Source organism: Tamandua tetradactyla, chromosome 9, assembly GCF_023851605.1.
Source record: "Tamandua tetradactyla isolate mTamTet1 chromosome 9, mTamTet1.pri, whole genome shotgun sequence".
Lineage (NCBI taxonomy): Eukaryota > Metazoa > Chordata > Mammalia > Pilosa > Myrmecophagidae > Tamandua > Tamandua tetradactyla.
Window position 1 is genome coordinate 108954409 of NC_135335.1, and position 22944 is coordinate 108977352.

At 40.9% G+C, this 22944-nt stretch overlaps 1 long non-coding RNA gene and 1 pseudogene across 3 annotated transcripts in view; both read left to right on the forward strand.

Annotated features, from left to right (window-relative positions):
- LOC143646271 (uncharacterized) overlaps positions 1 to 22944 on the forward strand; it is a 95400-nt gene that overhangs the window by 44133 nt on the left and 28323 nt on the right. The window lies entirely within an intron of this gene.
- On the forward strand, positions 7701 to 8260 carry LOC143646269 (large ribosomal subunit protein eL18 pseudogene; annotated as a pseudogene).

Genomic DNA, 22944 nt, shown 5'->3' on the forward strand with positions numbered 1-22944 from the left:
AGGGCATGGGATGGAGCACTCAGAATGGTGATTTGTTTTGGGTCAGGTATGGGCACAGTTTGGGGATGTTACACTGATGCTTCTGAAAGTGGGTGCCCAACAGCCAGGGAGGATGTAGCTGTGCAGTACACCAGTCTGGGAGGCATAACCTTAGTGTGTGCTGGTCTAAGGCATGGGGCCCTTTGTGTGCATGCATAGAGCTGTGGCAGCAGGTTGGTGTTATGCCTTCATGGATTGAGGGCAGATGTGACCCAGTTGCGCAGGTCAACACTTTCTCAGAGCTGGGAGGTGAGGCTGAATGCTGTGTGCATGTGCAGTTCTAAGACTGCTGTAAAATGCAGTTCTTAGAGTGGAATGATGTGATTGGGGGCCCATGTTCATGATTGGGCCTGGGAGTGCCATAAATGGATGTGCTTAGCTCAGGGAGGGCAGGGTGAGGCTGTGCAACCCTATGGGTGGGGGCAAGGGTGGCCTAGGTATGGAGGTTAGTGCCTGCAACCTTTATGTGCTGGCAATAGCCTGAAAGGAATAGGGAGGAGGAGGTGGTGCTCAGGAGGGGTGCTGGAGAGATGCTTTGGGCTACACTTGGGGTGGGGGGGTGGGGCAGGCACATGCACTGGAGGCTGGTGGGATGGGGGCACCTGGAGTGCAGGGAATGGGAATGGGTGATGGGGTTCAGGTGTGTGGGGGTATGGGGTGAATTGCCAGTCACAGGGCCGCACTGGTGAGGGTAGCACACCCAAGAAACATGGCCTGGCTTACTTCCTAGTCCCAAGTTCCCATCTAGACACTCCTGTGGGCTCTGTGGCTCTGTGCTTCCATGCCAGGCTCCAGGTTTCTGCCTCTCAGTTCCTCAGCCTCTGCAACCAGGGCTGCCACATGTGGTGCAGAAGCTCTCTCAGGTCAGCTGTGCTCCTGAATCACTGCCTCAGTTGCCCTCCTGTCCCTTCTCTAACTTTTCCTTGGAGCAGGGCTAATCTCGAATTTGTCTAGTAGACCATCTTCCTGGAAGTCTGGAATGGCTTTTTGAAGACCCAATTTCAGCTCCAACTGGGTGGGAAAATCTTACAAGTCTGGGGCAATGTCCTCCAGGATACTGTATATGTTCTAAATCAGCATCCACTCTATGGTACTGCTTCTCCCATAGCCAGGATTCATATGTCCAGGAGTCAAGGGGTAGAAATAGGAATGGCACCACTCACTATTACCCCTAGAGATCCACTAAGAAAATGTTTGCTTCCTGTCCCTATGAACTTAAGCTCTGCTGGTCTAATAGGTCTTAATTTCAAAAGAAAGAGTGCTCTACCAGGAAATACAGCAATGATTCCATTGAGCTGGAAGTTAAGACAGCTACCTGGCCATGTTGGGCTTCTCTTGCCTCTGAATCAACAGTCAAGGAAGGTAATTACTCTACTGGCTGGGGTGATTGACCCTGACTATCAAAGGGCAGTAAGACTGCAACTACTCAACAGAGGTAAAGAAGAGTTTGCCTGAATATAAGAGATTACCATGTCTTGTGATTAAAGTCAATGGAAAACTGAAACAATCTAATCTAGGTGGGACTTACCAATGGCCCAGAAACTTCAAGAATGAAGGTTTGGGTCACCCCATTAGGCAAAGAACCATGGTCAGCTGAGATGCTGGCTGAGAGTAAAGGAAATAGGAAATAAGTAATGGAAGAAGATAGTTATAAATATAAACTACAAACAGGTGACCAGTTACAGAAATGAGGACAGTAATGGCTAAGTATTTTTTCAATGTGTTTATATATAGATAGATAGATAGATAGACACATAAAGCAAGTATCTTTGTTTTCTTTCTTATCTTATGCCCTTATCATATGACATAAGTTGTATTAGCTTCATGTCATAACATTTAAGTTATAGGATATCAAGTTTAGGAGTGAATACTGTCCAAGGACTTTTCATTCTATTCTGGGAGAGTCAGTGTATCTGTAGTTATTCACAGGACAGTTGAGTTTTGTTAGGTGTAAATATGGCTGTTGTTGTCTTTATGTAGAGATTAAGTGTGGTTTAAGGGGATGTATGTTGCTGCCAGGTTGACAAGGAGTAGAATGTGATGGTTAATTTCATGTGTCAACTTGGCCAGGATATGATGCCCTGCTGTTTGGCCAAGAAGCACTGGCCTGATAGTCACTGTGAGGATATTCCATGGAGTTAAATCATCAGTATGTTGATTGTAGCTATGACTTATTACATTGACAATCAACTGTGGACAGTGCCTTCAACAATGTGAGAAGTCTCATCCAATCAGTTGAAAGCCTTAAAAGGAGAACTGATGATATCCACAATCAGAAGGGAGAATTTTCATCCCTACTTTAACCAGTTAGCATCTCCTGGGGAATTCATTGTAAACTTTCATCAGAGTTCCCAGACTGCCTAAGGATTTAGACTTGTCCATCCCCACAGTCATGTGAGCCAATTCCTATTTTAAAATCTCATAATATTTACATTTTATATACATAAATGTATTTATACATAGATCCTGACAGTTGTTTCCCTAGAAAATCATGACTAACACATATGTCTAGTAAACATGCCAGCAACTTTTAATTATTTTTAATTATAAGAAATAAGAATGTTTCAAAATTCTAGAAGAAAGTAAGATTGCATAGCATTCTGCAAGATCCCCATGGGTGATCTTTCACACTATACCTTTCTGAGAGGTTGGCTTGAGTGGGTAGAAGCCAAACTCTGGCTTTCTGTGAGCTTCTTAGCTCTGCCAGGAAATTGCTCAGCTGAACAGAGACAGACATGGAGCATCTCTTCTGGTCCTCAGAGGAAAGACAATGACGCCAACAAGGATTGCCCATTCCACTGACACGTCTACTTAGTTAAATATCCAAGCAGTTGTAAATATCATTGGGGAGAATGAAAATGTGCTCAATCAGCAGGGTGGTATTTGAAATGGTGAGAACACATCAGGCCATACACACTCGATGGCTATTTGTGTTGAAATTACAAAACACACAATCAGCTGCTGGTAAACCGTAGATGTTGCATGTTTAGATTTATTGAAGCAATAAGGTGTTGGCTCTGCAGTCTTATGACATTTCACTGGCAAATTCAGCTCAAACTGATTTAGATCTGATTGTAATCATTGTGTATGCTGAAAACTGACTGGAATATATTAAAACAGAACTTCCTGATCCCATGGAAATCAATTCAATAAGAGAATAGCCAAGTGGGTTGCCTCAGGGTAAATGTTAGGCCACAGCAGGACTTCCCTATAAACCTACAGTCTCTGAAATCACTTCCATGACATAAAAGAGTTGGCTAATAAACTGTAGCTTGAACCCCTCTACTAACTCTGACCCCTCTGCTAACTCTGTTTAAACATTTAAACATCACTGCCTGATGATGTATACTGTAACCACCACTATGTCTGTTCACTTTGGTTTCAGCAAGAAATTTCAGGAAAATATGTACCATCTCTGTTTTTCCTGCATGTAGAATTTAACATGGCTTTACTGACAAGGCTTTGAAGAAGTGAGACAATAACATTTCTTGTGGTGACTTGGAACTAAATAACCCAGAAAAACATATCCTCAAATTTAATCCATTCCCGTGGGTATGGACTCTTATAAATAGGACCTTTTAATGAGGTTACTTCAGCTAAGGTATGACCCAACTAAATCAGGATGCGTCTTATTCTATTACTGAAGGCCATATAAAGAAGATCACCCAGAGAGAGAAAGCCACAGGGAGCACCAGAAGCTGAAAGTCAGTGGAACCCAAAAGAGAAGGGAGAAACCAGGAGAGGCAGCCATGCAATGCCATGTGATCAAGAAGTTAAGGACCAAGGATCACTGGCAGCCAGTGAAGACTCTAGTATTCCAGAAGTAAGCATCACCTTGATCATGCCTTGGACTTCTCCTAGCCTCAAAACCATTAGCCAATAAGTACCCATTGCTTAAGCCAATCCATAGCATGGTATTTGCTTTAGCAATGGGGAAATTAAAACACTCCTAAGCCATTATCTGCCAGGGTCTGTGAAACATTTTTTACACATTATCTCATTATATTATCTCAAAAACTCTATGTGCTAAGGATTATTATTTCATGAGGAAACATGTTCAGAAGAGTTCAGTAATTTGCCCAAGTCTGGGGCAGGGTCAGAATTCAAATCAGGGATGCCTATTCCAGAGCTCATATTTTCCACCAATTCTATACCCTGATGCCTATATGGTGAAATGAGATATCAGGGTGCTTTCTGAGTCCTAAATGAAGAAAGTAGGGTAACCATTGTCAATTCTTTGAAGAACTCAGCATATTGAGTGTGTCTTTGGGAGGGGGCATGTTGCTGCTAGCGGGCTTGGATCTAATGGTAGCTGGGAATTTAGAACAGAGTTCTAACGCTGGCAAAGTTTGTCTTTTGATTCTATCCTTTTTTTTACTTTAATAAACTTTGTTTTTAGAGCAGTTTTAGATTCACAGAAAATTGCGACGATAGTACAGAGGGTTCCATGGAACGAATATCCAGTTTTCCCTATTATGATCTTCATTCATATAATACATTTGTCACAACTGATGTACCAATATTGATACATTATTCTTCACACCTTTTCCAAATTTTCTTAGTGTTTACCGAATGTCCTTTTTCTGTTCCAGGATCCCATCCAGGATACCAGGTTACATTTAGTAGTCAGGTCTCCTTGGGTTCTTCTTAGTTATTAGTTTCTCGGACTTTCTTGTTTTTGATGACCTTGGCAGTTTTGAAGAGTACTGGTCAGGAATTTTGTAGAATACTCCTCAATTGGGATTTGTCTGGTTATTGTTTCATGATTAGATTGGGTGATGGGGTTGAGGAGTAAGTCCACATAGGGAAAGAGCTATTCTCAACACATCATATCAAGGATGCATACTATCAACATAACTTATCATTACTGATTGTGCTGGTTTGAAAGAGTGTGTGGACCCTAGAAAAGCTATGTTTTAATCAAAATCCCATTTTGTAAAGGCAGAATAATCCTTATTTAATATTGTATGTTTGAAACTGTAATCAGATCATCTCCCTGGAGATGTGATTCAATCAAGAGTGGTTGTTAAGCTGGATTAGGTGACAACATGGCTCCACCTATTTGGGTGGATCTTGATAAGTTTCTGGAATCTTATAAAAAAGGAAACATTTTGGAGAATGAAGGAGATTCGGAGAGAGCAGAGAATGCTGCAGCACCACAAAGCAGAGTCCACAGCCAGTGACCTTTGGAGATGAAGAAGGAAAATGCCTCTTGGGGAGCTTCATGAAACAGGAAGCCAGGAGAAGAAGCTAGCAGATGATGCAGTGCTCACCATGTGCCCTTCCAGATGAGAGAGGAACCCTGACCCTGTTCACCATGTGCCTTTCCAGCTGAGAGAGAAACCCCGACTGTATTCGCCATGTGCCTTCTCACTTGAGAAAGAAACCCTGAACTTCACTGGCCTTCTTGAACCAAGGTATCTTTCCCTGGATGCCTTAGATTGGACATTTCTACAGACTTGTTTTAATTGGGACATTGTCTCAGGCTTAGAACTGTCAACTACCAACTTATTGAATTCCCCTTTTAAAAAGCCATTCTGTTTCTGGTATATTGCATTGCAGCACTAGCAAATTAGAACATTGATATTGGCCTTGATTACCTGACCATTAACAGAGGTAGTTTATCAGGTTTCTCCATTGTAAAGTTAATTCCCTCCCCCATTTCCATACTGTACTCTTTGGAATGAAGTCAATATGTGCAGTCCATACTTAAGGAGTGGGGAGTAGCTCCCCATCATTGAAGGCAGAATATCTACATAATTTATTCAGAATTCTTCTGAAAGGGAGATTTGTCTCTTCTTCCCAGTTTATTTAGTCAATCATTTACCTACATAAGTATGAATTGAAAGATATTTATGTTATGTTTTGGGTAATCACCCACTATATTTATTTTGTTGCTTAAATTTTCCAGCTTTGGCCATTGAAAACCCTTTCAGTTGGCTCCCATGACCCTTTGTCATATCCTTGCCATTGTGAGGTATTTTTTTGAGCACCTCCTTATTTTCTGGCACTATGAGGTGTTCCAGACTCATCTTGTGGATTTCTGGACCAGTTCTAGAATCAGCCTGTGCTGGTTTGAAAGGAAGTATGCCCCCTAAGAAAAGCCATGTTTTAATATAAATCCCATTTCTTAAAGGTAGAATAATCCCTATTCAATACTGTATATTTGAAACTATAATGAGATCATCTCCCTGGTTGATGTGATTTAGTTAAGAATGGTTGTTAAACTGGATTAGGGGATGACATGTCTCCACCCATTTGAGTGGGTTTTGATTAGTTTCTGAAGTCCTATAAAAGAGGAAACATTTTGGAGAATGAGATTCAGAGAGATTCAGAGAGAGCAGAGAATGCTGCAGCACCACGAAGCAGAGAGTCCACCAGCCAGCGACCTTTGGAGATGAAGAAGGAAAACGCCTCCCGGGGAGCTTCATGAAACAGGAAGCCAGGAGACAAAGCTAGCAGATGACACCATATTCACCATGTGCCCTTCCAGCCGAGAGAGGAGCCCTGACTGTGTTCGCCATGTGCCATCTCACTTGAGAGAGAGACCCTGAACTTCATCGGCCTTCTTGAACCAAGGTATCTTTCCCTGGATGGCTTTGATTGGACATTTCTATAGACTTGTTTTAATTGGGACATTTTTCTCACCCTTAGAACTGTAAACTTGCAACTTATTAAATTCCCCTTGTTAAAAGCCATTCCGTTTTTTGTATATTGCATTCCGGCAGCTAGCAAACTAGAGCACAGCCATTTCTCTAAAAACTCTCCTATCCTTTTTAAGAATGGAAAGCTGGAGGATCTCAGAGCCAAGAGGAATCATGAAAGATATTAGGCAGGCAAGTGAGACAGTCTGATTAGACTTGCATTTTAGAACCTCTTCTGTCAAGAGATGGCTGAGACTGAAGTTAAGGAGTAAGACCAGAGAGGAGACTATTGCACCAGTGTTGGCAAAAAAAGGTGATGTCTCAAACTAGGAGAGCACCTGTGAAGAAGAGGTAGGTTACACTAGTGAGGTAGGTGATCTTACAGCAGATCCCTGGGTAGTCTAAACCCTGGGACTCATTTTACCCTAGTACAAAGTAGACAGAGGTCTTCCCCAATGAAGGAAAAGCATAATAACTGTAATGGCTAATATTTGTGGAGAATTTACCATATCCCAGGTACTACTCTAAAAACCTAATGGTATAATAACTCATTTAGTCCTTGCAACCCTTTTTGCAATGTGTTATTATTATTCCAATTTCACAGATGAGGAAATTGAGCATTGGGAGAATAAGTAACTGGTTCAAGGTTTCACAGTTAGTAAGCAGCAAGCAGCACCATGAGCACTGGCATCACGACTCAAGCCTTCTGCTGTTTACCACTGGGCTCCAAGGCCTCCTGTCAAAAAATGGCATCAGTATGGAGACTTCTTGTTGCCAAAGCCTGGGCTGCCTGATGGGTTTCTGCTCCTGCTGCTTCCTGCAACACTTCTGTTCTCTCTGGAGCCCATCTTACCCCTGAGAGTCGGTCGGTTCAGACTGAGCTACTGGGCTGCCTGATGTCTGCCTCTGTATCTTCCCAGGCCTCGCTGTCCTTCGCCCAAACTCACTCCCTCTTTTTCAATTTCAGAAGCTCTTATTGAGTTTCTTTCTGGACCTGAAGGAGCAGGAGGCGCCACCATGGGAGTTGACATCCACCACCACAAGGACTGAAAGGTCTGGCGCAAGGAGCCTGAGAGCCAGGACATGCACCTGAGGCTGCTGGTCAAGCTGTAGAGGTTTCTGGCCAGACGAACCACCTGTACCTTCAACCAAGTTTTCCTGAAGCTCTTGTTCATGAGTCTCACCAACCGGCCGCCCCTGTCCTTTCCCCGGATGATCTGGAAGATGAAGCTTCCTGGCCGTGAAAGCAAAACAGCTGTGGTCGTGGGGCCCATAGCAGATGACGTGCAGATGGAGGAGGTGCCCAAACTGAAGGTGCATGCATTGCACCCGAGCAGCTGCCCCGGCGCCGCAGCCTCAAAGCCGGAGGCAAGATCTTCACCTTGCATCGGCTGGCCCTGGACATTCCCAAAGGCTGAGGCACGTTCTGCTCTCCCGTCCCCGCATGGGCCAGGAGGTGTACAGGCATCTGGGCAACGTTCCAGGAACCCCACACAGCCAAACCCTATGTCTGCTCCAAGGGCAGGAAGTTCGACCTCGCGCGAGACTTCCGGGCAAGCCATGGCTACAAGAACTAACCCCAGATCCTGACGCTATTAAAATGATTTGGGATGCAAAAGAAAAAAAAGCTCTTATTGAGCACCTACTATCGTCTGGCTCTGTGGTAAATGCTGGGGATACAGAAGGAGTGAGACACATTTCTGTCCTCAAGGGTCTCACAGTGTCACAGTATGTGCATGTGTGTATGTGTGTGTAAAAATACAAAGTAGTCTCTAACTCTGGTCATGCTATGACTCCTAACTGTCTTTCAACCTCTGGCACCTGTGCTGCAATGCTGAGCTGCCCACTTGACTTTACACCAATCCCTGCTTTAAAGTCTTGGCATCCAGGTCCACCCCAGGTCCAGGCCTCCTGTGTCCATCCTGATTCTGTGTTTCTGCTTGTCTACAGGGCTTCCATCTGTGGCTCCTGCTCCACCCCGCCTCGAGCACGGAGAGGCCTGTGGGCACTTCCGCTTTCTCCTGCTGTTAAAAGAGTCAGCTGCGGAATGTGCCAGTCTCTTCCGGTCTTCCAGACTGCTCTGCTCTGAGTCACATTAATTTTGTTTCCACAATTTTTTTTTTTATCCACAGTACTGTGAAAGATTCAGACTCTTTTCTGCTCTAGAAAGAGTAGTAGCTGAATTAGGGTTGATTAGCCAGATTTCTTCCACTATTATTTTTCAGGGCCATCTGGATTTTTCTATTTCACTATTTTTTTATTTGGCTCTGAGTCATTCTGATACTAAATAGCAAAATCATTTAAATAATTTGCATTATTTTTCTGATGTTTGAAGTTTGAAAATCCATCTCATGCCCATTAATATCCCCCAAAGAGGTCCCACCTGCTAGAAAATTGGGACCTGGTAGATCCATGGCCATGGTTAATAAAGAGAGGTCTTGGGTAAAAATACTCTGTCAATCTTGTTTTTGAAATCTTGAGTCTCTTCCTCCATTCTCTACAAAGATTCTAAAAATATTATGTAGCTGGGTTATGTGACATAATATTCAGTTAAGTGACACATTGAAAGCTCACTATTTTTTTCAGCACCTCATTTCTAACTTTTTAAATACTTATACTTTCCAAATTGAAAATAAAGACTTCTCTTGGTCCTTTCTCTGGACTCTCTGCATTTCTGGAGGGAAGGATCTAGATCAAAGACTATGGATGAGGGTGGGAAGGAAGGAAAAGTAGAAATATTCAGTCTTTTTACACACATGGGTCTCCTTTTTATCCTGCCCTCCCACCCCCAGCATAGTCTCCTCTAGCATGGAGCTCTTAATAACGTTCTCATAATCCATTCTCATTAACTGTTTTGCAAATTATTTGAAACAAATAAATACCAAAATTGGAAAATACTTTAATATGGATACATGAGAGTGGATTCAAAGTTAAACCTAAGGTAATATAGCTTTCATTCTCATACATGAAAATTTGCTTTTGTGAGTGGGAGGAAAAGTAGAGGAGTTTCAGGTGTGTGCCAGGAATGGCTCCTAACCCGCTGCAGAGTGTTTACTGTGCTTTCTACATGAAATGGTTGAGGACTGCACATCTGGGCCATTTTTTTCCAGAGGGGCATGTATTCATTCCTTTCTGCAGCTCAGAGGAGGCTTCTGGTGTTCTCAGTGGGTTCTGCTTACAGCAGTGAGCCAAGGTAAGTCCTGATCCCAAGCAGAGTCCCTCATCCATTTGTTGTCCTGCCCATAGGGTAGAAGCTCTGTTAGTGGCTTCTGGCTTCAGTGCTAGCCCCAACCCTCACCAGAAATTTCTCAGAGCCATTGTAAGGAGAAGATGAGCAAGCTACCACGAAGAGCAACTGTGGCAATGGGCAATGACAGGACAAAATCTGCTTAAGACACATCTTCCACCACTGGGGACAACTGGGCATGTGTGTGTTTCAGTGACATAGCCATCTAAATGAATGGGGAACCAGGAGAAGAGAGGAGATTCCAGTCTTCTCATTGGGGAAAGGAACCTAGATAGTGGTTGCCTTCAGGGACTGGAGATGGTCCATTAAGTGTCTCTTTTTTAACAGTGGAAAGAAGAGTAGCTGAGAGGGTTTGGTTTGTTGCTTATTTGCTTTGCTTTGCTTTTCAAAGAGTAACCATACCACTTGTTCCTCTTCTTCCATCCAACAGACAAACTCAGATGGGTGTTTCCAGCCAGGTCCTTCCAAAAGGAGAATAAGCATCCAAGGAGAAGCTTGGGATGGTTGAAACTGACCCTTCACCGAAGCCCCTTTGGACCGACTTGTGCCTAGGCTTAGCCCTGGACATGATGCTCTTGCTTAAGCCTCCTGCTCTTCAATCAATAAGCCTCTATGTTAAGCCAAAGTGTTTACCAGGAAAGCTAAAGCCAGAGACTGAAGTAAGGGCAGGAGGGGTGGGGCTGTAGAAGAAGAAAATTTTGGCAAATGCTTTGCATTTGTCTTATCTTTCTATGGATACACAGGAGACCCACAGTCAAGCAAATTCTATCATTAGCTCCTGTCTCTGTTTCAGGAAATCAATATGAGGTAGTTCCTCCTCTATACCTTGTCCATAGCAGCTGACAACTCCCTGGGAGTGAGCCATCAGAGGGCTCCCCCAGGGCTTGGGAAGGGGTAGGAGACCAGGCCTGCTTGTCTTTATTTCTTAAAAAATGCAATGTTGAACATTTTGCAAAGGCTTCTGGCTGCTGCTAGGCTTTGTGTCTGGTTGGTTGATCCACTAGATGAATGTTGTCTGTAGTAGGAATTGAATTGTGTGTCTACAAAGTCGTTGCTTGAAAAGAGAGGGAGTGGCAGGACTAATCTTAGCAGGAAAGTGTGCTGAGGAAGGGGCATCTGTGGAGTGTAATTTGAGACTCCTGTTCAGGACCTGAAATTCCTAAATCTTAATTCCATAGTGAAGGCCTTCTAGTTTCGTCTCAACAGCTCGTGCGGTAGCATGCATACAGCAATAATGATACTAAGAACATTTTTATGTAATACTTAAAAGTCAAAAAAGGCTTTTATCTCTTTGCATTTCTATGGGATGGTTCCCACTGAGCCAAAGTTCAGCTGATATTGCATAGGTGGTCCTAGAATATCTTCACTCCCATTGCTGTCCTACCCTTGCAAATATTTCCCTAAGGAATTTTCATGGTAAGGAGGTGTTTATGAGGAGGGAGTATTTGGCATGAAGATTCCTGGGTTACAGAGAAAGGGATGTAGGAGAGATGGGTATGTTAGAGAAACTGTGATTTCTTCAGCCCAACCCCACAAACTGGCCTTTGATGAAAGAGAAAGGCTAAGGGGGGTTCCTAAAAGAATTGTTTTTCTGAAAGACTGAGCCTGGGGGCCCAAGCAGTGCTCTTTGGGATCCAAAAGACTTTCTGTGGCCCCAAAATGCAAAGGTTGCGGTGGAAGTTACCCAATTTATTCATGGAGTCTGGTGCCACTTCAGGGACCCAGAGGGACCTAAAAATTGTAGCATCATTTGGCACCTTAATGGTTTGCTGGCTGTGGTAGTCCGGGGAAGCACTTCCAGTCTAGTCAGGAAGCAGTATTATCACAGAGGCAGCAGACATCAATAGGTGACCAGGGTTAAAAACAAGGGGAACTGGCCATCAGCATTTATAAGATGCTAGGAAATTAAAGGAGGTACTTTGAGGGAAGTGAGCACTGAAGACCGTGGTTCTGTAGGTGGAGCTTATGAGCTATGGAAAATTGCACCCTATCACACCCTCAGGAGGTAGGAAACTAAGGATTAGAAAGATGAAATTACTTGCTCAGGATCACACAGGCATTTAGTGCCAGAACTCTTAAGAGTTAAGAGTTAATTATCATGGATTTGTCATTATGCAGAGGTGCGTTTGCCATTGCCACTCATGGTCCTCACCTCTCCCAGCTCCTTTCTGCCAAAAGGAAAGGTAGATTATGATGAGTAAGGTGCAGATTAGAAACATGGAAGGTCGTTGAGACAATGTATGTGGGATGGTGACATCTTAGAGAATCAGGACCAGCCTGAGGACCCTGGATAAGAATGAAGGTAGAGGGATATAGAAGGCAGTCAAAAGTTAAATGGCTATGTGATAGAAGCAGAGAGACTAGAAAGGCAAACCTTGCTTCTCTTCACTATATAACTTCTAAATCATGTTCATTTACATTTACTCAAACTTTCAAAATTGTCTCCATTTTATTGATGAGAAAATTGAGGTCCTGAGAAACTTGGTGACTTCTGCAAGACCTCACAGCTAATAAATGATGGATCCAGGATCCAGGATTCATATCTATGTCTACTGACTCTGAGTAGAGCATCCTTTCTACTCTTCCACAGCATCCTTTCTACTGTTCCATAACTTCCCACAAGTCTCTACTTTGCTCTCTGTTCCACAGCCTCACACTTCCTGCACCATTTCTTCTCATCTAAGGTTATTTACCCCAAGGCTGATGTCAATGAAGTTTAAAAAATCAAGCAAAGAAGAACTTTACAAATGACCAAGTCATTAGAGTAATGCAAATTAAACCACAATGAGATACCAATATACCACTACATATCTATTGATAGACATGAATAAACACTCACACACACATACACAAACTGAGAGTACCAAATACACTAATACTAAATGCTGGAATTCTCATACATTGCTGGTAGGAAAGAAAAAATGATTTAGCACTTTAGAAGACAATTTGGCAGCCTCTTATAATCAGCAATAAAAATGAATGTGCTACTGAGTCATGCAACAACATGGATGAATCTTAAATCCATTTTGCTAAGTGAAAAAAGCCAGACCCTGAAGGCTACATATTGTATAATTCCATATACATGACATCTGGAAAATGCAAACTATAGGGCAGGAAAAATCTAGTAGTTTCCTGGGGTTGGAAGAGGAAGGAATGGTTAATACAAGAGGGCCTCACAGGGACATTTTTAGGGTCATGGAGCTATTCTGTGTGGTACTAGCATGATAGATACATGGCTCTGCACATTTATTAAAACCCATAGAACCGTACACCAAAAAGAGTGAACTTTTTTCTATGAAAAATTAGAAAAAAATCAACCCTGTTGGTGAATGTCAAGATGGAATGCAGACTATGAATAATAAATCTTAAGTGAATTACAAATTAAAGTAAGTTTAGCTGAACTGCAAAGTCAGAAGAAACCGTCCACCACAAGACTGTGAAGTCTCATTATTTCAGATACCAGCCACAAGTTCAGGAATTCCCAGGTCCACTCTCACTTCAGACAAGCTAGTTACAAATTCAGGGGCTCCCGTGTCCTCTCTTGGATTTAATAATTCACTAGAATGACTCATAGAACTCAGGAAAGCACTATACTTAACGATGACAATTGTATTACCATGAAAGAATGCAAACCAACCAAAGGAACAAACAAATAGCTTGAAGTCTGAGAGGGGTCCAGACATAAGGTTGTTGTTGTCCTCTCCCCAGGGAGTCCTGGACAGCATTACGTCTTTCCAACCATGAAGGCTGACGATATGCACGGAGTGCTGCCAACCAGGGAATCTCATCTGGGTTTTTAGTGCCCAGAGCATTTTTAGGGGCTTGATCACATAATGCCTGTGTGGCTGATCATTGGTTTCCCGCCTCTCCCAGAGGTCAGAGTAATATCTTAGTTATCAGTTCCTCCAGAGGTCAAAACTGGCCTTAAGCCCCCATCATAAAACACATAGTTATACTACCTGTGTTAGTCAGAGCTTCCTAGAGAAACAGAACCAGCAGGAGACATCTGTAAATAGGAGATCTATAGAGGTGTCTCATGTAACCAGGGGAATGAAAGAGTCCAAAGTCCATAGGAAAGGCTGTGAGGCTGGTGGCTCCAATGAAGGGTCTGGACAAACTCCACAATAGAAGCTCACTGGCTGAAGAAACAGTGAAAGAATCTGTCTTCTTTCTTAAAAGCCTTCAAATGATTGGATTATCTCATTGGAGAGACATGCCTTAGTTGATCTCAGATGTAATCAGCCACAGATGCCAACTGACTGATGATTTAATACACCAGCCTTCTGGTTTATCAACCAGCCATGACATATCCTTGCAACAATGGTCAGGCCAGTACTTGTCTGAGCAAACAGCTGGGAATAATCATTTGGTCAAGATGACACCAGAGCCTGACCATCACACTATCCAATGGCCCAAGCTTCCAAGCAAACAGAGAAACCCCTATCAGGCAGGACATTCCAGAGAACTAGATACCACCTCCCATAGCCAAGGGCACAGGCTAGACCTGTCTTTGTGTAAGGTTAATTCCTTACTGTACACTAATGTGTGACATAACCTTACTGAAGGGGGTGGGGAAAACAGAGCTGATCTAAGTAATTTTGGAAAAAGGTGTTTTGAGTGGATACAGTAAGGCTAAAACAAAAAGAACTGTACATAAATGCTTTTAATTCTAGTTAATTAATTTGTTTCCCACAGGAGTGTGGGTGAGCAGTTCTGAAACAACTTTGCATGTATACTAGAATTGAACAAATAAGTAAATAGAGATAATGGGAGCCAGGGTTTCTCATTGTCAGACAAATAAATTAAAAATAAGAGGCAAGGCTAGAATGGACCCTATCGTGTGGATTAAAGTCAAAGATATTAGTATGCATCATGTTTATTTCAATATATACATATACAGATAGATATACATAGGAATAAATATATATAATAAATATATATGGTGATGTGTGTATACATTGACATGCCAGTGGCAACAAACACATTCAGAGCCCAGATCTTGTTTTTTAAATACCATTCCCTGGTAAAAGGGAGCTTGGAAAAGGAAAATACAGGATGTGCGTGGAGCATCTTACACTGCCAAAAAGTAAGAAGTGCTCGAGAAAGGAAAAAAAAATAATGGGGCTGGTATATCAAAAAACATTTAGGAGCCAATCTGAAAAAGCTCCCATTTGCCAAAGCTGAAGCAGTTTGAATAAACAAGTATGTTCTTGGATAGGTTTGTAACATAGTGAATAAAGTAAATATCCATGAACCTATACTGATAAAAATAATTGATTGAATAAATAAATGAATGAGGGGGAGAAGGAACAAGCCTTATAGAAAATTCCAAATTCCAAATAATATTTGTAGATACTCTCTCCTCCAGGAGAGTATCTTAATTCTTTTATCCCCCAATGAGGGATGGACTTAGTGACTTGCTTCTAAAAAGCAGAATATAGTAAGGGAAAAAGAATAGGGAGTGGAGAAATCTGGCAGACACCACTCAAACTAAAAAATCAAGGTTAGCATTAGCAGTGTTAAGTTATGTTGGTATCATGTAATAAGATGGATATCACTTATGTGATATAATAATTATCACTTATCTCCCAAATCCATAACCCTAGTCTAATTGTGAGAAAACAGCAGACAAACACAAATTGAAGGGCATTCTATAAATAGCTGAAGCATAGTCTTCAAAACTGTATAAGGTCATGAAAAACAAGAAAAGAGTGAGAAACTGTTACTGATTGTAGAAGAAGAAAACATGAAAACTAAAAGTAATGTGGTATCCTGGAATAGAAAAAGAATATCAGAGGAAAAACTGGTAAAATCCAAATAAAGTTAATAGTTTTGCACCAACATTAATTTCTTAGTTTTGACAAGTATGCCATGGTTATGTAAGATAATAACATTATGGAAAACTGGGGTTAAAGGTATACAGGAACACTCTCTTCTATTTTTGTAATATTTCTATAAATCCAAAATTATTTTTAAATTAAAAAGTTAAAAATATACATTTTTAAAATGACTAAAAGCCAGAGTACAATGAGAACTGGTTAATATACATGTAGAATAAATAAACCTAGAACAGTGGAAAGTTCGATGGAGACTTGGCATTCCATAAAAATTTCACTCTTCCAAATAGTTATTCAGATCATCTGGAGTCATCCAGACTTTGAACACTTTGTCACAGGACAAGCAGACAAGGAGTGACAATTGTCCACAGGGGGATCTTCAGAGACCATGCACAAAAGTTTGGTATTGGAGAGATATTTTTATTCACCCATTGGGGAATTGAGTTTAAAACTGGTTCTTTTAGGCATGTCTCAGAAGACCAATCTGCATCATTTTTAGAGATGAATTAATGGTGTCGCCTTTTTATCTCCCATTTGCCTTCAAGATCTTAAGGCTTTGATATCAAGAAGACTTGGATTTGCATTTGTGGAAGGCATTTTCCTTGGAGTTGTGCCAATAGTATAAGAAAATCCAGGAACTTTTTTCACTCATTTCCAAGACATGATAACTACTTGTGCATTTCTGTTAGGACAAGTGGTTATCATGTCTTGGATATGATAGCCTTTCAAGTAGGTAGAGGTGGTAGCCTAAAATACAATCCAAATTATGTGCACCTCAACCTGACTTAGTACCTTAAAATTTCCTGTCAGCAATTCTCTTTTTTCACGCTTAACATAGCTTTGCCAGTCTCTGTAGCTTCCCTACATGTGAGTATTGTGGCTTTTGTATATTGGACTCCCTAGAAAGCAGATCTATAATCTCTTAGATTTGCATACTGAAGGTTTACTTGGGGAATGTTCTTAGCATCAACACCTAGAAGGGGTAAGAAAACATGGATTCAGCAGAGGAAGACATTAAACTGTGATGCAGTTTCAACAGAAATCTCAGACAATCCTACAGGCTTAACACTTTATATTTGAACGATTTAAGGAAAGGGCTTTGGACCGTCTACCAATGTCCCCAGTCAACTACTCATTGGATATAGACTGTCCCCAGGTAGAGGATGTAAACTTCCCTTCAGCAGAGGGAAATTCCTGGAGAGGGTCTCAGGTGTGACCTGTCAGCAACCAACAGTTCCCAGCAGCTGGAAAATTAGTACCTTGATCCTGAAAGGGTATTTCAGAGGCATAACACAGAGTTCAATACAGTCCTTGACTGTTCACCACTAGAATTCTCTTCCAGGTAGAGTTCACCGCATTTGGAATCAACCTCTCAGAATTTGGATGGGTTTCTCTTCATGGGAAAACTTACAATAGGGAGGTAGTAGAATTAACTGTAGCTTCCAACATTGCAGCTTGTCTCAAAGCTATAACTGGTGGCTATCATCTCCCTCCTTTGCTAACCATACTAGGTTCCTCCCACTCTCACTAGATCTTTGATGGTCTTGTGGCTTAACTGGTGGGGTGGCCCAGGTCCTCACTGACTGTTTTGAGACACTGGCCTATCTTAGGCCATGGCTTCTGCTTGAGTCCACTTACTGTGACTATTGGTCAGAGGAATTCCAGGAGATGCTACAGTGGGTAACCTGTGTATCAAATTATTCCCCATCCCCATTGTATAATGTCCTTATCATTTGGGCCAGTTATCATGATAGTGGCGCCTTTCCTGAACCTGATGGTCTCTGCAAGAGTCTGAAGTGATATAAGCAGCAGTGGTAGCTTATAGTTTAATGGATTCTTATTGTATCCCCTGGTGCTAGTTTCTTTGGAAACTTACAGAGCTTAGAATTGCAAAGACCCCATAGCATAAATTCCCCAAGTGCATCACTAGGAGTGATATTACTCCCACTCCATGGTTCCTGAACATGTTCCTGGAGAATATATAATGTTGCTGATCTGGGGTATATATGGCTCCTGGAGGATAGCATCCCATTCTATTAGGGTATTTTCTCTAAGACGGCACCTCAACTTCCCTGTCAAAGGCAATTCCAGTGTTTTACCAGCCCAGCAACTTCTGAAAGGTGAGGAATATATATCCATGGATCCTACATCCATGTGCATACTGCTGTAACTCCTTTGTAATAAGGTGAGTCCCATGGTCTGATTTGATCCCTAGTTATTTGTCTAGTGGACAGATGGCAGTTGGGAGTAGACTCTGAAGAGGATGCTTCCTGTCTAGTAAAGCAGAATCCTTTGCAGTTTCTTTAAGCAAGTATGAGAACAAGGAGAAGTAGGGAGTGCCAGTCTTCAGCAAGAATATTTCTACAATCTCAGAAAGTTCAGTAGAATCTAATGAGTCAAGATTTTCACATGTTACCAAGCTTGCTATCCTCATCCTAAGGTTCAGATTCCCACTCTTTCCCAGTCAGGACTCTGACCTTGGTGTAGCAGAGCTGCTGGGTTGAGCATTTCATACACTGGAAGTTTGCTATTCTTATAATTAAGTTCTGGGCCTGATTCCTTAGTTATTTCTGTTTCTGGTTAAGGGAGATAAAAAGTCTCTTGCCATGCTGGCAAGGAGGCCCTCTGACTTTCACACTTTGCTTGATTTTTATGTTTAATCATCCTCAGCCTTTCATTGCCTTTCTCCAATGCATCAGTGGCCTCCAGGAACAGCCACAATTCCATCGCCCCATTATTTACTATTTCCCCTGAAACTCTCAAATACTTGAGAAATTACACACACCAGTGTATTCCTTGCCATGATATTCCATACCAGTTCAGCATCAGTGAAAGTTTTAACAATTGCTCCTTTAAAGCATGCCAGAGGTTATTAGTGGTCCATTTACTACCAGTATGGGGTTCTTATTACTGGCTGGCCAGTGGTGATCCAACTCCAAAATCCTTAGGAGCTTCCTAGGACCACTCCCAGTACCAAATGTTATTTATTTAAAGGTTGACTTCACAAGGAAACAGACTCTGAGACTCTGACAGATGAGTATAGCTGGTTTATTGAGGGACCACTATTGAGAAAAATATTTATGAGTATGTGGGAAGCAGAACTGGGCAGAGAAAAAGGTTGAACTGCAATGCAATTGCAACAGAGGACCCAGTCAGTCTACAGGGAGTGCTAAAGCTGGGGGATGACTCATATTGACCAGTCATTAAATGTAGTCTGCCTCAGGGATGGGTCCTAACCTTGAGCAAGGCAATTTCTTTCCACAGAGGACTGTGAGTTGTCAGCAGCCAATACTCCTGGCATTTGTAGGAATGAGTGCCTCAGTCCTTAGGGCACATCTGGATGGAGCACCACAGCATCCTTCATCGTGGACAACAGTAAAGGAAGAGAGACCTGGCTTTGGAGACTATCTGAAGCCAATAATCAATGAGCAAGCATGATTGTAACTGGGCATCCAGCCCCAAACACTAAATCTCTATATACACTGATGGATTCAGTTTACCAAACTTTAGTCAAGAATATTTTCATAAGGAATATTGGTCACTAGTTTTGTTCTTGATGCAATGCCTTTGTATGGATGTCCTAACAGAATCATCCTGAGGTCAAAGAATGATTGGCAAATATTTCCCCCACTTCAGTTGTCTGGAAGAGTTGGTATAGAATTGGTATTATTTTTCTCCTTTCAGAAGTCATCTGGCCCTGGAGACATCTTTGTGAAAAGGTTTTAACTCTGAATTCAATTCCTTTAATAGATAATAGGGCTATTTGGGCCATCAATTTTTCTTGAGTTAGTTTTGGTAGTTTATGTCTTCTGAGTAATTTGTCCACTTCATCTAAGATGTCAAAGTTATTGGCATAAAGTTGTTCATAAAATTCCCTTACCATATTTTTGACAGCTGTGGAATCCATAGTGATGCTACCTCTCATATCTGATATTGTTAATTTGTGTCTTATCTCTGTTTTGCTGACTAGTCTGGCTAGAAGTTTATTAATTTTGCTGATCTTTTCAGAAAACCAACTTTTTAACTTAATATTTTCCCTATTGTTTTCTATACTTAATTGATTTCTTCTTTGATATGTATTATTCTCTTTTTTCTGCTAAATTTATGTATAATTTCTCTTCTTGTTTTGAATTTCTAAAGATAATAGCTGATGTTATACATTTAATAAGTTTCTCCTTTTCTAATATAGGTGTTTGGTGCTAGAAATTTCCTCCCCTAAATATTCTTCTTTTAAAATAATTTTAGAACATTTTTTATTATGAAATATAATAATATACAAAAAAGCAATACATTTCAAAGCACACTGCAACAATTAGTTATAGAACAGAATTCAGAGTTTTTTATGGGTTATTACAGTTCCACAATTTTAGGTTTTTCTTTCTAGTTGTTCCAAGACACTGGAGACTGAAAGAAATATCAGTATAATGATTCAGCAGTCATACTCATTTGTTAAGTCCTATCTTCTCTACTATAACTTCTCCTTCTCCCAATCTTTAGGGGTATTTGGGCCATGCCCATTCTAGATTTTTTGCATTGGAAAAGCGTCAATAATTTGGGATAGGGAGATGGGACTAGTTGATGTTCTTGGAGAACCCTCTGGGTTTCAGGACTTCTCTGGCCTAGGAAACCATCTAGAAGTTGTAGGTTTCTGGAAAGTAATTTTAGTACCTGAAAGTTTTGTAGACTCTCAGGTTGAGTCCTAGTTGTTCTTTCGGGTTAACAGAAATTTTTTGTTGTTGGGAATTGGCACACCATGCTAATTAGTAATATCTAGCTAAAACTTGCATAAGGGTAGCCTCCAGAATAGTCTCTTGACTCTATTTGAACTCTCTTGGCCCCTGATACTTTATTTTGTTACATTTCTTTTTCCCCTTTTGTTCAGGAAGACATTGTTGATACCTCAGTGCCAAGGCCTGGCTTGTCCCTGGGAGTTATGTTCCACGTTGCCAGGGTGACTTTCACCCTTGGATGTCATGTCCCACATAGCGTGGAGGGTAGTGATTTTACTTGCAGAGTTGGGATTAGAGAGAGGGGCCACATCTGAGCAACAAAAGAGGTTTTCTGGAAATAACTCTTAGGCATAACTATAGGTAGGCTTAGGTTCTCTGCTACAGCAATAAGCTTCACAAAAGCAAGCCTCAAGATCAAGGGCTTGGCCTATTGACTTGGGAGTCTCTAATATTTGAGACACTATTAGGGGATTCCCCAGTGGTAAATCCTAATAGTTCCATATTTTTCTTCTCTTGCCTCTCAAGGGACTTTGCCAATACTTAAAAAAAAAATTCTTATTGAGAAATCTTCACACACATATAGTCTATACACGGTGTACAATCCATGGCTCACAATATCATCACATAGTTGTATGTACATCACCATGATCATTTTGAGAACATTTGCATCGCTCCAGAAAAAGAAATAAAAAAGAAAAAGAAAAAACTTAAACATCCTATACACCTGACCCCTCCCTCTCATTGACCGCTAGTATTTCAATCTACCCATTTTTTAACCCTTTATCCCCCCTATTATTTATTTATTTTTATCTTTATTTTTTTACTCATCTGTCCATATCCTGGATAAAAGGAGCACCAGCACAAGGTTTTCACAATCCCACAGTCACATTGTGAAAGCTTTATCATTATACAATCATCTTCAAGAATCAAGGTTACTGGAACACAGCTCAACAGTCTCAGGTACTTCCCTCTAGCCAATCTAATACACCATAAACTAAAAAGGGATATCTATATAATGCCTAAGAATAACCTCCAGGATAACCTCTTAACTCTGCTTGAAATCTCTCAGCCACTGAAACTTTATGTTGTCTCATTTCTCTCTTCCCCCTTTGATCAAGAAGACTTTCTCAATCCCATGATGCCAGGTCCTGGCTCAGCCTGGATGTTCTGTCCCACATTGCCAGGAAGATTTACACCCCTGGGAGTAATGTCCTGCATAGGAAGGAGGGCAGTGAGTTCACCTGTTTAATTGTCTTAGAGAGAGAGAGGCCACATCTGAACAACAAAAGAGGTTCTCTGGGGATGACTCTTTTGCCAATAATTTGTAATTAACTGTCCAACACATTCTGGGATCTATCTGGGTATTGCATTCAGCTATACAGAATTACAAGCCCTCATTCCCATTCTGGATCCATGTATTTGGATTGTTTAAATAAGATATTCAGACAGGATAAATTAGATTAAGTGCTACAGAAAATTCATGTTCAGGACAGAATAAACCTCTCTTCCTCTCCCCTAAGTATTCTTATAGCCATGTCCCATGAAATTTGACACTTTCTAATTTCCATCTTGACTTATTTTTTTGCCCATGAGTAATTTTGAAGTGGTGTGTTCAGTTTCCAAATATTTGGGGATTTTCCTGATATCCTTCCAATATTGATTTCTTATTTATTTCTCTTGTAATCAGTTAATATACTCTTAGTAATTTTCATAGTTTTAAATTTATTGAATCTTATTTTATGGCCCAGAGTCTATCTTGGAAGATTTTCTCTGAGCACTACAAAAGAATGAATATACTGCTGTCTTTTGGGGTAGTGTTCCATAAATGTAATTAGATCAAGTTGATTGACAATATCCTTACTGATTTTCTGTGATCTTTTATCAATTATTGAAAATAATTGTGAATTTGTCTATTTCACCTCGCAGTTCTATCAGTTTTTGTTTCATATTTGAAAATCTTAAACTATGTATATTAGTGAATTGACAGATTTATAATTATAAAATGACTTTTGAACTTTCATAATATTTTTCTATAAAATCTATATATTTGAATAGTAATGCTACACCAGCTTCCTTGTAATGATGGTTAGCATTGTACATATTGTTAAATCCTTTTACTTTCAATGTAGTTGTATCTTTCTATTTAAAGTGAGTTTTCTCCTAGTTCTGTCTTACTTTTTTTATCTAATCTGATAATGTCTGTCTTCTAATTGGGGATGTTTAGGCCATTTACATTTAATACAATTATAAATATAGTTGGTTTTAAATCTACCAATTGCAATCTGTTTTCTATTTTCCCCAGTTGTTCTTTGTTCCCCTTCTCCTCTTTCTCTACTTTATTTTGGATTAATAGTATATTTTTGTGATTCCATTTTATCTCCTTTGTCGAATTTTTAGGTATAACATTGTGGTGTTATTTTATTGTTCACTTTAGGGTCTATAGTACA